Source organism: Caloenas nicobarica, chromosome 8 (genome assembly GCF_036013445.1).
Source record: "Caloenas nicobarica isolate bCalNic1 chromosome 8, bCalNic1.hap1, whole genome shotgun sequence".
Taxonomy (NCBI): Eukaryota; Metazoa; Chordata; class Aves; order Columbiformes; family Columbidae; genus Caloenas; species Caloenas nicobarica.
This window is the reverse complement of record NC_088252.1, coordinates 25468358-25484826: the sequence shown is the minus strand read 5'-3', so window position 1 is coordinate 25484826 and position 16469 is coordinate 25468358. Positions and strand designations below refer to the sequence as shown.

Below are 16469 nucleotides of genomic sequence, written 5' to 3'. Positions count from 1 at the left end.
CAACGCGAGGGAGTGGGGGGCGGAGACAGGCGGGGAAGAAGTAGGCGGGAGTGGCCAATCAGAGCGTGAGGCCGGCGGGTGGGGGCGGAGCTTCTGCGCGGCGGCGAGACTACCCCCGCGGCGGCGGCGGGGGGAGCACACCCGCGGCGGAGCGTGGAGCGGAGGGAGCTCCGGCGGGCAGCGGGCGGGGGTGCGTGTGGCGGCACCGGCAGCGGTCCGGTGAGTGCGCTCGTCGGGTCGCTGCTGGGAGTGCGCGTGCTGGGCGGCGGCTCCGGTTTGTTTCTTGAATTGCGGGGCGCTTCACGCCGCTCTGTTTCGGCACTAAGCGGGTGTTGGTAACGGCGGTGCGGCGGAGCGTCCCCCCACCCCCGCGCCGGGGCCGCCGGTGGGAGCGCCGGCACGAGCTCAGGAAGGCGCCTCCGCAGCGGCGTCGGTGCCGTTAGTGCCTGAGGGGCGGGAGGACGCGCCCGGCGGGGGGAGGCGGCGGCGGGGATGGAGGCGCTTGGGAGTGGGGGCGCTTCCCCGCCGCTCAGAGAACTTAACGCGGGGGGGAAACCGAACCCTGAAGTGCTTCAAGTGTTCAGTCCCCCTTTGTCCCTCCACCTGCCGGCAGCGGCGGGGAGGATCCCGCTCCCGTCTCCCGGGAGCTGAGGCGGCCCCAGCCCCGCTCGCCACCGTCTGCGCCGCAGCCCCAGCACTTCGTTGTCAAGTTGCACTGTGGTAAGTGTTGCAGCAACAGTTCATAAAAACCCGTCCGTGCCGAAGAAGGAGGTGTCGGGCGGGTCCGTGTGGCCGGAGCTGGAGCCCTTTTCTGAGGAGATTTTTTTTCGTGGTTGGCACAATCGTGCTGTTAATTTGTTCAGTGCTCTGCAGACCCTGTGCTTAGATGGAGTTTTTTGTCTATTAAAAAAAAAAAAAAACTTCACTAAACTTGTATGTTGTTCATCGAGATAGCTGTGTTACTGGGAAGCTTTAAGACTTGGAGCTTTTGATATTTTAAATCAACTCTATTATTGAGCTGCTAATTCAGTTTTGGATTTGATTTGCGCTTCTGATGCATCAGTGTGAAAACTCGTCTTTTTTTAAAAATACTGATCAGCATCACCTGTGCTAACAAGACAGATGGATTCCAGTGCAAGCAGGTGAATTAGGCGGTAAATAATTAAACTTGTCAAATGTTGGCTGTAAGTTGTAGCAGTGAGATGGCAAAGTGGGAAGACTGTCTGTGGGAACAGCCAAATCCTGTGCACAGACTGTCACCGGTCCCCATCACCATCGTGTAGGTGAGCAAAGAACACTGGGGACAGGGAAAGAAAAAAAAACCACCTGGATTGTTATATTTGTTATGTGCACAGAGTTCTCCCCCTGCCACCTTGTTTTATTTTAATCAGGTCTGTGTATGATTTAGCATATACCAAATACTCCACGCATCTTGGTATTGAAGGGCTACTTAAAATTTGCATAATGTGTATGAATTGTGTGTTGTTAATCACAGAGTATCTGTGATTCCTCAATTCTTGTCTCATCATTTTCGATGCAATCAGTACTTCAGTCTAATGGAGAATGATGCCATTCCGCTTAGGTGAGAGACGTTTACCAAAATGTCATAGCGTGGATTGAGCCAAATGCATGTCTATGGTGTTTTATCTGTTCAGTGAAATGAGTATGTTTTCAAGTAAAGCTACAAAGCTGCAATCCTACTGGTGCTAACACTTGAAATAGAATATGTCATCCCCCTCCATCAATTTTGTGATACTTCTCCAGAGTCTGTCCTTTTTGATTGTTTGTTATAAAAACAACGAGGTCTTGGACCAGATTCATATTTTCTTATTTTTATGTACATGGTATTTTTCAGAATTGTTGTGGCTTAGTTGAGTGTGTTGAGGAATAATTGTCAAGGAGCTGAGTGGTTGAATGGTTGTTGGCTTTTCTGTAAGGTCTGGGTTGTCTACAGAATTACAGCGGGCAACTTAAGAGGTAGTACAAGGTGAAGGCTTGTTAAGTTTGCTGTTAAATGCAGTCATGAGTTCCAAAATTTATCTTCACAAGACTGTCCGTCTTATGTGTTCACTTTCTCAAGTCGAGTTTGAAATTGAGTTTGGGTTTTCAAATTTGCTTTGGCTTTGTCTCCCCATCTACCGTTTTCAGGGAATGGTTTGTTCACACGCTGATGAAAATATTGGTGAAGTTGTCACTCATCTACTTTCATATTCATTGTTGAAAACACACAATATCCTGTGTGTCTGCTGGTCTACTGAACGCCATGGTTACGGTGCTGCTGGCTCAAATTGATTCCAAAAATGGCCTGGGATTAACGCACCTCTGAGCTGCGGAGTGACCGGTGTGGTGTGTTTCTGTGCCCCTTAAGACCAGGGTCTCTTGTGACCTCCTCTCCTATGGAAGAACGTGTATGTGTTCATATATAGTCTAGCAGAGTTCTGGGAGCGCATGGCTGTGAATGCTACAGAGTTGTGATAACTCTTTTGAAATTTGTTCTGTAGATGTAAATGTCATGTTTACATGTAGTTTAATTCAACTTCTGATCTTAAATATCACAAAATATAGCAGTGGAGAGGAGTTAGTACTGGTAGGATTCTTCACATCGAGATCAAGCTACTCTCAGCTCTTCAAAATCCTTTTCAACTAACATATCTAATGGTTTTTTTCCTCAAAATTTTGTGTTTGTTTTTTCGTTGCTCATCATTCATGAAGACACATTTTTGATATGGCTGAATACCTTTTGAAAGAATTTCTGCCAGTTTGTGTTCTGTGTAGGCAATATGTTATTCTGTCTCTGTAAAACACGGGCTGAATATGAATTAAGATAGGGAACATCTGTCCTATACTCAGTCTTTAAGTTGTCCTCACCTTAAATGCGCTGTGTGGTCAAAATAATGTTAAAAAATGGTGTGTAAACATGGCTTTTAAAATGAATGCCTGATTTTCTTTATTTTGTGTACACTTGCCTGTCTCTGCTTACATGTCAGTATAATGGGTACATGGTAGGGAAAGATGTCCATATAGTCAACTGTGATTAGTAATAGCTTTGTATTTTTCCTCAACTATATGAAAGACCAGCGTAGTTAAATTTGGAAATGTCTTTAAAATTTGGGGATTTAATTAGTGTCTTTTGAGTGCTGTTAGTCTTGTGAACTGGATGTCAAAAGGTTAGTGGAACTTAGGGTGGAAATAATGCAACATGTGTTCCTGCGGGAGGAAAGGAAATGCTTTCTGAATCTTGGATGACTGACTTGACATAATAACACATTTTCTTCAAATTTATTTGTAAAATTATGCTGGAGATAATGAAGCTGTCCACATCAAGACCAAAAAAAAAATCACCATTAAATAATAAGAGTAAAGTTTTGGACTTACTTTCCATTCTGTGCTCGGCATTTGAAGCACTACAAAATGATAAAGATGTAAGTAAACTGCATCAATCACATGAGGAATATATATATTTTTTATCATGTAAATAGCTTAGTGCAGTCATTAGCAAGGGGGTTTGTGTTGGAGAAGGTCTGTAACAGCTCAGTGCTGCAACAATTCAAGTAGGATGAATGCTGGTGTGAAACCGCTTCAATTTCCTGACTTCACTGCAAGAACGCCATGTCATCTTTTTTCATTTTCCCTCCTCAAAATTCTATTTCTACAAAGGTAAACATAAATGTAGATAGTCTGTGCTTTTTGCTAATAAGTAAAGCTATGCCACACTGCATTATTTTAAAACTAAAAGCTTCCATTTCTTTTTTCTCCTGGCGTCGTACACGTGAGTGCATTGTGCTTCTTGCTGATCTCTCAGCCCAGTCAAGATTCGAGGGTCGTGTTGGTGGTTTTCTGGTGGCTTCACATTTAAAAGCAGCAAAGCTCCTTTGCAGGAGGGTCACCCTTTGGCTTTTTCTGCCCATTTGTGTTTTAGGTCACTCTGAATAGCATCTCGTTCGATGGCAAAGTGTGCATGGTAAAGAGTTGTTCTTATGTGGCATGATTAAAATATCAACTGTAAGGTCATATTCTGCTTTGTTTAATATGCTTCAAAGCTAATGATTATGAAAACTGCAGACTGTGGCTAATGTGATAAAAGCTGCGAGAGTTATCCACATCCTTTTTGGTCTTCTAGAGTGACTGCAAAGCAGCTGTAGCTGTGAGATGGGAAAAGAGAAAATTTCTTATTGATACAAGCTAATGAGTTAAATATGTGTCTGGCTTTTGGGTTAATAAGATTTGACCTCTTGTATTGTAAAGGATTTTTGGTTTAGTTGAGTGTTTAAATATTATGATAATCCTTCAGAGCTATTTTTTGAGACCTTGAGACTATTCTTTCAGGAAGAATCAATAATGCCAAGTTATATTCTGGCTAGAAGAAGAAAGTTAAACAATGTGGTTGTATTCAGTTTTAACAAAATAGCTAAGTTATTAATCAGGAGGCTTCTTAGCACTTCTTTATGTACTTCAGCCCTGCAGTCCTTCACCATTGCCATTACATCTAAAAAATTGTTAAATGATGGAAGCTATTTCTAATCTGTTGTGTATGTCTGACAATTCTAAAGCCGTGATGACTTGATGGGGCTAATGGACAATTGGTTTCCTCTAGAAAGATCAGCTCTGTCAGAATTGAAACTGAAACTGTACCATGTGTGCAGTGGGATTTCTTAAGTATAGAAAAACCAAGCACTTGTTAGCTAGGAATGATCTCTCCAAACCTCAGAAGAACTTCAGGTCCTGTGCCTTCATCTATTTTTGTCTCCATGTTTCTGTATGTGCAGTGGGCCTGGGGGACTTCTTCATCTGAGAAGAGAGAACCATCATTTCCTTTCTAGCTTCTTTGAACAACATATTTAAGGCTTTGTTTTGCTTTTGGAATTCTGACCGAATTCTGAGAATTTTGCTCAGACACCACGGGAAAGCAAACACTTTAATTGCCTTTGCAATAAGACAATATGCCCAAACACTTGCTCACTAGTTGCATTTTGCATCTGGTACTTCTTGAGCAGCGATGCCATTCCAGCCCTTGGTTCTCCTGTAGAAGTTTGGAGTAAACTGGAGAACTTGAACATCTACTTTTCAATGTGATTTTTATTTATTCTTTTTTTTTTTAACTGACCTTGGCCTGTCAAGGTAACACTAGGAACATGAGTGCTTTGCCGGGCAGCCTGTCTGAACTCCTCACCATCACTGAGCTGCTCTCCTTCTGTGACAGGAGAGCAAAACATCATTTTTCAGTAACAGTTTTTGTCTTGGAGGTAATATTCACTGCCCCGGTTTTCCCCATACATCTCAGTTATGTAAGTTGTAGTTAGAAAGAAAATAAGTTTAAAGATTTAAGACGTCATTAATTGCTACGCTAAAACTGCCCCTTTGAAAGGTTTCCTTTCCACATTTAAATTAAAGCAGTTCTTGGAGCACTTAATGATTGTGTACTTCACAAAGCAATTCGAGTTCACTGAAGCAACTCATGTTTTCTTTCTCGGATACCTTTTTTATAAGAAAAGTGTTTGCTCTACTTTCTAAACTATTTAAAGATATTAATCAAAACCTAAGACAACAAGAACAGCTTACTGTAGTATCAGGTCTTCAACTTGGGATCCTGTTGATGTAAAGGAAAGCTGCATAGGTCCCTACCCAAGTTGCTGTAAATATATGCAAAGCCTGTAGGTGAATGAGAACCTTTTAATCTGCAAAGAGAAACATGAGAAGTAGGAGGAAGAAGAGAGGGAAGCCAAGTTATTTTTACTGTAAATATATCAGTTTATTGACTTGTTAATTTCAGATTTATGCAAAAAAAGCAGGAGGAGGAAACAGTAATGTCTGCCAAAAACAAAGTAATTAGTGGGAGTTGAAATATGTCTAATGATTCTTACAAGTACTAAAGAGGAATAAACTAGTCTCTTATGAAAGTGGATATGGACTTTTAAAACACTGTAGTAGTTCTATTTTGTCTCTGAAAGCATGTGCACTTGCATATGGTGAATAAAAACCTCTTTATAAAGTAACATTGTTTATTCACAGTAATGTTACAGGCAACAAGTGTTTTTGTAATTTTTTTTGTTTTTTAAAGGAAGAAACCAAAGCTGACTCCACACTTCTAAAATAAAGGTTCAGAGAATACTTGACAAAGCTTTTGCCTTTGCTTTAGATCATTCCTCTGCAGCAGAACTGGGCCTTTCCTCTTCGTGTGCTATTCCTCGATGCCCAGACCTGACCCTGGAGACGTCCCTCTGCAGCTTCTGTGCCCATCTTTGCTGCTTCTGATCTCCAGGGGGCATTGCCCACCTCCTTCTGCCACCTGAAATGCCATTTCAAGGGAGCAGGACTGTCAGGACTGCTAGCTGTGGCTTTCTTTTCAGAGTACGAAGAAGTAACTTTTTATTACCTCTTCAAACAGGAAATAACAGTAGTCTCTGAAATATCCTACCCCATGAGAACTTGTTCAGAAGAGGGGTTGTTTTAAAGTTTGGTTTTTTAAGCCAGAGGCAAGAGAATGATGAAAAGCTGCTTCCCATGTCTCCCCCTGCCCCTTGTCTGACAAACTCAGGTGTGTAAAGAGCATCTCTAAATACCTGTTGGGAATTCAGCAAGGCGTGAGGTAACATTCTCAAGACAAGTATGATGTCTGGTAGGACTGAGCAGCCTGAAACAATGTGTGCGGTGCTTTGTAGCTGGAAGTTTTCTTGTTATTCTTTGTGGAGATGGGTTCTGAAGTCTCACATGCCATGCACGCCTTTATGCAGCTTCTCAGTTTGATGTCACCTGCGTGGTCACTGCATGCTACAATCACACTTTTTCTCAATTTCCTGCAGGAGAGTGTCTTTGATTAGTCCTCCCCAGCATCTCTGAGGCACAGAAAATGTCATGGTAGCACAGGAACCCATGTGGATTTTAGAGCTTTTGGAGTCTCCACTTGCACAGAAGCTACTTGGCGTTATCTGTAGCTTGCAGTTTCCATCTGCTCTCCCTACCGTGCATTGTGTTGGAATATTAGAGAAAGCAGGATGTTAGATCTGTGAGGAGATACCAAGAAAAACAAATATCAGAAAAACAAGCAAGCATAAATATCTAATTATGTGGGATATGGAGCAGCAGGGCATATAGAGAAGATAGATATCCATGAAAGTGAGTAAGAAACAAATTGACTGTAAGTAGATTTATTTCAGGGGGATGATATGCATGAAGTGAAAAAATGCCATTGGTAATTTTTCATATAAGAATGTGAGGGAGGAAAATGTACATACAATATCAAAACACAGTGCACTTGTGAATTTGACAGAACTGATACCAGGTCTTCCTATATGAAGTGACAGCAAAAACCCTTTAGCTTGAAGAGGGCAAGCCTTCACTCAGTCACAATTCAAATAAATTATTGAGCTGATGGAAGCTTATTTCTCAACAAGAACACTAGGATATCTTGTATTTTGAAGGAGAAGAAAGCAACATAAATTCAAATCCGCATATAAAAGTTGTTTCAAGGAGCTGGGTCTAATATGGTATCATCTTTACCTGTAGTGAAAGCCCTATGGAGGCAGATGTGTGATAATGTGTTCCTAATATTTGTCACTTCAGGATTGGTAGTGACTAATTGAATTGATATTCAGCATCCTTTCCTAATCCTTATCTATGTAACTGCCCTATATTTGAGTTATTACTTTATCTCTTAAGAATTGTAGGGCTTTAGAAGAATCCCCAGAAATATTGCTGAAGCGTCAAGAGATCAAGAAAAAAATCAAATTCTTGCTTTCAGAAGCTCTAGGATTGTCATAGGTGCTCAGAGAAGGTAATGCCAATGGATAGCATGGGTTTAAAGTAATAAGAAAAAAAGCTTGCTTGTTTTTAGATCATTTGGTAATGGATAAGTCATTTAATCTGTACTTAACCTGTGCTTCCCCAATATAAAATGAGTCATCTTACTCATAAAATAAAATCTAGTAATGAGCATGAGGCATCTGAGTATTAGTTTGTTAAAAGGTGAAGGTCTCTTTGAATGTGATTAATACTTTTAAGAACCATAATGTATTTGTATATAAGCCATGTAAGCAACTAGGTGGCCATATAATTCATCAGGCATGGCAGGCTTTGCTCTGCTAGAGCAGCTTGGTATAGATTTTTTAGATATATTAGATCATTCATTTTACTTACTCTAAGGATAAATGGTAAAATTTATCATAGACTTCCCATTTTTATTTTCTAAATCTTTCAGTACAATGATTGAATAACATTTAAGAGCTAACAATTGCAAATCCTAGATATCGTTCGAATTGTAGAGGTATTTTGTACTGTCCTGATCAAAGTAACATGTCATCAGTAGATTTACATAACACATAAATGTTATGTATGTTCAAGGAGACCATTAGAATACAGCATTCATTTGGGAAATATTTGAGATAATAATGTATCGTTCACTCATAGAAAAATTCAATATTGAGTTGAATTTCAATCAAGGCTGTGAAAATACTTTATCCTTTAGAAACAAGAAATTGTGCCATCTCTGAAGTCTTTCAAGGTTGTGCATAGACAGGAAACAGCGAATTAACATAAAATTTCCATCTTTTTTCATGCTTAAATGGAGTAGATGTGAAGTGAGTTCATTCAACAAAGCACCAATTTGGAGCTACTTTACAGAATTTGAGACAACGTGCTCTTGCTAGTTCACTTGAATATGGATTATGGTAACTCCTGAAGATTTTTTTCGCATTTAAATTACAATTTTTTTTTTTCTTTTTACCTGGTTGACTAGAGAAATTTTTCTCACTGTCTTCTGGCTTACACAAAATATAGTTAATTAAGACATGCTATACTTTCTCCCCAGAGTCAAAGTATAATGTTCAGCTGGCCGACTTGCATGAATAATCCATCACTGTGAATCATTAATTTAGAAGACAAGCTATGGTAATTGATGTCTTTATGCAAGCTATGGAAATGCTTAGGGAAATCACTTATTTTTCTTGTTGGTACATTTTAAAATTTGTTCTAGAATATTTCTAGGCCTGAGTAATGTTGGGTTGTAGCCTCTGAGACTAATTCATCTGAGATTAACTGTTCCTTTGGGAACGTGAGCTGTTTCTTCTTTCTGAGTAAAAAAGTGAATATTTGTGTTCTGTAAAACTATTAAAATTGTAAGGCGACCTTGGGCTCATCTTATGCGCATATACTGGATGAACCACTGTTCAGGTTTTGGAAGTTTCTAGTAAAAGGACTTGGCATAGTGATATTAGCAGAAGCCTTTATGTGATAAAAATGCCTTTCAAAACTCATGGTTATTGTATCTGATAATGCAAACAGGGATTGCAAGCGCTAATACCTACTGTGTAAGTTGGAATTTAGACCTTCCTATATTCTGTTATGTTGGAAGAGATTACCTGGTGAGATGGTTCTGCATCAAACTAAGCATATCAAAGGCTGATGATATATATATTTTGTTGGAAGACTTCTGCTTGAAGGTAGTTTAGAACACAATTCATGAAGTCTGCTTATATGTTAAATTATACCCTTACCATCATGTCTGTATGGCAAGAAGTGTTACTAATTTTTGTTTCCTTTGTTAGGAATCTCTTCACTTTCACTCATAATTGAAATATTAGGGTCTGCTAGTCTGCAGCAATACATACCAATTTACAATTATTTTGTCTGTCTTCAAGACACATGCAGCTTGGTCAGTATTTGCCTGGGAACCGACAGCTTGGTGGCGTTTCAGTAGCAGTTCAGAAGCAGAATATCAATAACCCGTTAAAAAGGAGTCAGGTTGCTGAGGTAAACACACCAAGTGGCAATGGCTTTTGTATTATTGCAGATCAAGGTAGTTCCAGTGATCTTTTCTTTTGTTGCTGATCTCCTATATTTGAAAATAAAATGTCTATTCTGTCTCTAAAATTCTTCCTGTATCAGCAACCAAAGATGTTTGTCTTTCAACTTCGTACATTATATTGCAGTTATGGAAAGGTTATGAACTCCTCCTCAAATAGACTTTACATTTTTCATTAGAAAAACAATTTTATGAACTTATGAAAGTTTTTTAATGCATGTGTACAGATTTCATATATGCAAAATATGACAGAATTAAAGTCTTTCAATTTATTTTAATGGGTCTTGTACTACAGGTATGTAGCACTGGGTTGTTTTCTATTCCATAGTGGAAACTTCTTAAATATTTCTAATGTGTTCAGTAACTGAAATGCAAAGTAAACCACTCCTACATATAGTCTTTAAGATGTAATGATTCTTAAAACAACCAGGCATGTGTTTGGCTTTTTTTAACCTGGAGTATTTACCTCCCATTTAGGCACCAAAATAGAGGTTTTTAATCTCATGTGCTTGGCTGCTCCTGTTTGTTCCCAGCTGAGCCCTGGTACGCTGAGCCCCTAGAAACCCAGCCCTGAATTTTGACATTATATACAGGAACAAAAAGAGAACATGTCCACAAGAAACTGACGTTTGAGCTAAATTCAAATAGGCTTTGCCATTTTGGTTCAATTTCACAAGGTATGAGAAGTATCATATTGCTGATAGCTTCAGTTATTGAAAAACGGTAATCACAACTTCTATAAAGGGAGATAAACCGTGTTTATTAATGCTTTCTGTGGACATACAGTGATTTGGCCTTGGAAAATTAAATGAGTAATTGGATTGTGTAATTAACTTTTTTCCCCCTATGGACTGAATGGCTAAACATGAAAAATTTTGAGTAGCTCCAAAATAATTTTGTAATATTAGTTCAAGGCAAGGGAAAAAAAAATTAATTTTTCAGGCCTTTTAAATAAAAGCAAAAACGCATAGTGAACAGAACTTATCTCCTAATGGGGTTTGCATGCCAGCCATAAAACTCACAGAACAGTGACTACTTCTGTGTTTCCACACCTGGTGCGGAAGAGAGATTTGAACCTTAATTGCCTGCTGGGCCAAAGAATTCCAAAATCATTGAACCAAAACAGATTTTGAGCTGGACCTTTCTTAGTTTTCCTATAACATTTGTTTCATTCTGTGTAGAACATATGTTGGGAGCAGGTTTATGTGGTCTTTTTGTCTTGCTTTCCCTCATGCACCTCCCAGGCAACCTGTTCAAGAGCTTTGTTTTATTTACTGGCAAAATGCTTTCGTTCAAGTCCAGCCTGATGTTTTGTTACTGTAATTTGAGACTCTTCTTGTCCCATCCACTATGTGCACAGAATCAGAATAGTATTTTAAATCTTTTTTTTTCTTTTCCCTCAGTGATTGATATCAAAGAAACTGGAATAAAATGTTACCAAACTGGCAAAATTTGAGCTTTTAAATCCACGTTACTTTCATACTTGTCTACCTCAACTGGCATTGCTGTTATTCAGATTAAAAAATAAGCACCTGCTTTAAATAATTCATAGCTGAACTCATGTCGCAGACAAGCTTGGGAGAAAATAACTTAGATGTAGAAAATACTTCTGTTTTTTGAAAAGCACTGCTTTTATTTCACAGTAACCAGCTTGACCTCTTTGAAAATTCATTAGCAATATCGTAAACCAAATATACTATCTGAGATGTTTCCCTGTAGTGTCCTGATCAAACTGTGGACATTTCTAGTATGCATTCTTGAATAAAATCATCTCAGCAATTGTTAGAGGGAGTGATGAGCTGCCAGTGTCAGATAGCAGGTGAATATGGTTGTGGTTCCCTTCCTGAAACAACTCAGCAAAAATACAATGGTGAGACCTACAAAAATCTGAACAATCTGAGGACTTTGAGGTAGTTAGTGCTGTAATACCATGGTCTGACTCTTTGTATAAACAGGTTGAACTAGTAGAACCTTTAAAACAAGTACAAAGCAATATTTGTTTAATAAGGCCATGGTAAAGATTTTTTTTCCTAATGCAGACTGAGAGAATGGGAGTGGAAGCAGTTTGAGGTTAGGGATCAGCTGTGCCCATTCAGGCTCGTAATTACAGCTGTGATAAGTGTATTTTCAAGTCTTGCTGTACTGAGAGTTTTCTTAATCCATTATTTTATTAGGCCTTTCATTGCCCCTCCTATTATATCATAACAATTCCTGAAGCCCTGTGAATCACGGGAAAGCAAATGTTAGGCTATTAATTTCTAGCTATATAGAGACATAGGTTTAAGTCTTACCTAGGCAAGTGTGTGGTCATGTCTGACAATATTATATTTTGTAGCCATGGTAAGTGCGTGAATATTACAACTATATATGCAGCAAAGGCTAGACTATTTAAAGTCTAGCTTTTTAATTTAGCATTCGGGAAAAAAATGTGAACTCTTAGTTTATTATTAATAGGCTTGGTTACTGTGGACTTTAAGAGCTAGGAAAGATGTGTCCTGTTTAAGGTGTGATGTTTGCTGCAGTTGCTTTCCCTATATTTGGATGAAAAGAAGCACGGAGCTGATGTCTCACTGATTCCCGTGTGCTCTTTGAGCCCTGTGGAGATCCAGGCCATGGAGTGTCGAACAGGGTTGGACACTTGGTACAGTGGAGCTGTGTTCACCTGTTCGTGGGCAGTTTACTGCGTAATACAACAAATCTCTCAGTATTGTTCTTTGTGTATTTTCCACCTTGGATGACTTTGAATAAATAAGAAATAAACTTAAAAAGAACTTTGGGTGCATAATTTCATACTTTTATCTGCTGATGAGGCGGAGGCGGCTGAGGTATGCAGTCTGGTTTCCACAAGGTGTACAGCTGATCTCTGTGTGCTTCTTCAAGGATTAACAGATTCCTTGTATGATTAGAGATGAGCTTTTGTCCGTTTACACTTCAGAAGGTATTTGATTCCAATAGAATAACTGTTCTGTGGTGAATAACTAAAAAAAGTGTGCATGCTTTGGGCAGTGCTTTGCACACAGCTGCACCAACTCCAGGAGGTCCATATGAGGCAACACATTCTGGTTAATGGTTGGCTAATGAGTTTGTTGCTGAGATATATTGATTGAAAATTAAAATATCTTTCCTGCTGTGACTGTGTTAATGGAACTGGTTGGTACAAACTGGGTCTAAATTCCTTATGTTGAGGTACAGCTGTCCACCTCACCTACTTAATAATGTAATTTAGACATCATGATCAGAACCTGTGGAAAGCTTGAAAATTGGCATCTTGGATACAGGCACAAGGATTCAGGTTGGCAGGTTTAGTCTTCAAAGCCACGCTAATTAAAAAGATTAACCTAATTTTTAATAAGAATGCGTATATTATCCACAGATGTGAAATATTAGACGCACATGAATCATAGCATATAATATAAAAAATGGGAGTAGTACTGCAGTCTCTCTAACAAAAGGTAGAATTAATATTAACTTACTGTAGGAAATCCTAGAGGAAACACCTATGACTTGCTGGAAAACAGGTAGTCTGGTTTTTGGGAGGGGGAAGACAATGAGGTTTCAATGCTCATTTTTCACACTGAGTGTTGGAAATGATTACTTTCTGTAGGCTCTTGAAGTTTTTGAATTACGAAAACCCATTTAAAAAATCTTGAAAATTAAAACCAAAAAATCCACAAAAAAGCAACCAACCAAAACCCAAACACCCTATGTAAAACATACCATGGGGGTGTTCATGTAGCCACAGGTTGCTCGTATAGATGTGAAACAGTGAACAACAGAAGTTGACTTCATGATTGCTCTTCATGTGAATTGCTTTAGCATTTAGAATCAGATCTAACATGATACAAACTTCTCTGTGTGGGAGCATAAGCAAGATTAAGAGAAATTCAGCTCCCTGCATGTGTTGTTTAAAAGGCTCATCATCGCGAGGACACTTGGAACAGCAGCAGTTCCCATAAACACAAAGCAATGAGGCTTGAACAGCGATGGCAGAACCGCGCTCTGAGGCCAGATTCCGCACACAGCTTGAAAACTGGACTCTAAACTGAGTCGTTCTGTATGTGGTGAGCCAAGAGGGATATATCAACAGCTACAAGTCTCCAAGGCCACGATAAACAAAGCTATTAGAACAAAAATATGAATATTTCCTTTTTTTATTTTCTTTCCCCAAGTGAAATGAGCCTTGTTTTTTGCCTCTAACTGAAGAAACTCTATTTCTTTGGTTGTCGCATATCTTCTGTTGTGGATAAGATACTTGCACAGCAGGGATTGTTTTATTCTGCTCTGCCTTTCTCTTTATGTTTCCAACTTTCCCATTTATCCCTTGAAACTGTTGCTGTTCCAGGTATTCTCTCTGAACAATTTCAGTCACACATGCAGGGCGCTGAATTTGCTTCTCGTCTTCATACCCTGCCAGCTCACCCACTTTGAACAGGATGAGGCTACTACTGTTTCCTTTTTTTTTTTTTTTTTTTGCTTAAGCTGGATGCTTAGGAAAAAGAGGGAGGGAGGAAGGAATTGAATGATGTGGGGATTTTAGTGGCAGTTCTGTCCTCTATGCCACGCTAGCTGGTTTTTCCTCCTGTCCAGATATTATGGGAGCTGATCAGTTGCTTGTCTGTAATCAGGCAGACACTCTGGGTGCTTTCCTCTTTTTTTTTTTCCTTTCAAACATATTTGCAGAGCTACTCTTGAGTGGAAGCAATAGAAAATTGGAATTCTGGAGCTGAAGAAATCATGGAGATAAGGGAAAAAATGAAAATATTTGAAAGTATATGAAAACTACTAGCAGAGCAGATGGCAGTGATGTGGAAGCCCAAGAGGCAAGAATTGGAATTGGCCTTGGGGCAGGAGAAGTTGGATTTTCTTCTGCACATGGTCTTTCCGTGCTTCTCACTCCTTTGGGAATATCAGTGATCAGCTTGCATCACATCAAAAAGAAATTCTGATCATATGCCTTCTTTGGAGTTTTCCACTGTGTGAAATATAGGCTGAAAAATTCTGCTAGTAGCTGAATTTTGCATCCAGATTACTCTGTAGTTTTTAGAAAAAAAGTGTTTATTTTGTAACAGATGTTATGGTGTTAGAGTAATATTTGAAGTGGTGAAGCTTACATGGATGTGCTATATTTTTATCTCAGAGTTACTGATTTTTTGATGAAATGAACTTTTTCACTGACTCCATTTTGCTGGTTCAAAAGTAAACACCCTCTGAGTGCCTCTTCTTTCTCATCCTTTTGTCTCTGAAATTTGTGTGCAAGACCAGCTTTACCGGGTGTTTGCATTTTGACTTTTGTACCAGCTTTGCTGCTGGTCAGGCTCAGCACAGTTGCCGAAACAGTGCATTATAAATAACAATCCTTGTAAGGATGAATGCTATTTGTAATTAATCAGAGGATAACATCTACTTTTATTGCTAGGGTTATTTTTTAAGCAATCTGTATGTCTTATTACTCTACTTTAAGAAATTAATTCTGATCTGAGTAGTATTAACACTATAACAACTTTTTTGGCAATAGCAACATTACCTAAATATGAATGGAGCTCAATGTTGATGGAAGGTCTGAAGCCAATATTGTTTTTAGGAAAGCAAGTTGGTTTGTATGTCACACTTGCATTCAGTTTATCAAGTGATAGACTCCTTTTCTGAAATCCTAATACATCTTAATTTAATCTTCTTGACATAGTTATATCATCTTTCTTCTGAAGTCCTTGTGAAGGAAGCTGAACAGTGTATTGAAAACTTAACTCCTGCTTTGAACTTCTGAAAGGCTGTCTCACAGCTAATATAGACCTTGTCTATTTAGTTATTTTTGGGTGATTTGAGGATCATCGTTCTTCATTGCATTTTGTCAAAGACATTTGAGAATTTTCATGAGTTTTTGAAATGTATTCAGCAAGTCTCCTCCAAAGAGACACAATTTTAAGGTACTTTTGAAGCAATATTCTATATTCCTATGAATCACAGAATAGGGAAGGGCTCCTGTTCTGTTTTGTTTATCCCTAATTAGTTGTGTCCTTCAGTCTTCCAGCTTCTGGAGGTTTAAAATTGCCAGTGAGATGTTGTATTAATATAATGCCAGCCAAAGTATATAGTTTAATGTAACATATCTCAAGTGACTTTATGGAATTGCAAGAAAAAGTGTATGGCACTCGAAACATCGTGTTCCGAACTCACTTGCTGTAAATGCTTTCACCCAATGTATTATTAATATTTTTTGGTTCTGCTGAAATGATAATATCATAATGCATTACGGCAATGTCTGTGACATAAGTGACAGCTTTCAGCGCTTATAAAACTACACTCCAGTACAGGGAGTAATGTCGCCTTTAGACTTAAACTGCAATGATTGCATCTGGCAGTTGCATATGGTGAAACTTCTCTACTGCCCTTTTAATTAAATTATAGTTAGGAGCTTGCTTCTGGGAGCTTGCTCATCAACTGAATTTCACAGTAAAATAACAGAAATGTGATTGTCTGTAAGTAAGGGAATTCACAGTGCGCGCAAGAACAGGCAAGAAGTTGTTCTTGTATTTGAAACAACTGATTGCAGTGTGTCTTCTCACTGTTTCTGGTAGAAAATGACTATTACAGAACCCGATCACAGCCTCTCCTTTCCTTTCCCAAACAACCCTAAGGAAATCTGAGGGAGAGAAAATAATCTACTGTATCATTT

At 39.0% G+C, this 16469-nt stretch overlaps 1 protein-coding gene across 3 annotated transcripts in view; it reads left to right on the top strand.

Annotated features, from left to right (window-relative positions):
• Window positions 1-141: 141 nt before the first annotated feature.
• SERPINI1 (serpin family I member 1) overlaps window positions 142-16469 on the top strand; it is a 50479-nt gene continuing 34151 nt past the window's right edge. For 2 of the 3 annotated variants that reach the window (XM_065640037.1, XM_065640036.1), the window contains exon 1: window positions 147-219. The gene's annotated coding sequence lies outside the window, so the exon portion shown is untranslated. Of the gene's footprint in view, window positions 220-16469 lie in introns of all 3 variants that reach the window. The other variant, XM_065640038.1, reaches the window with a different exon arrangement.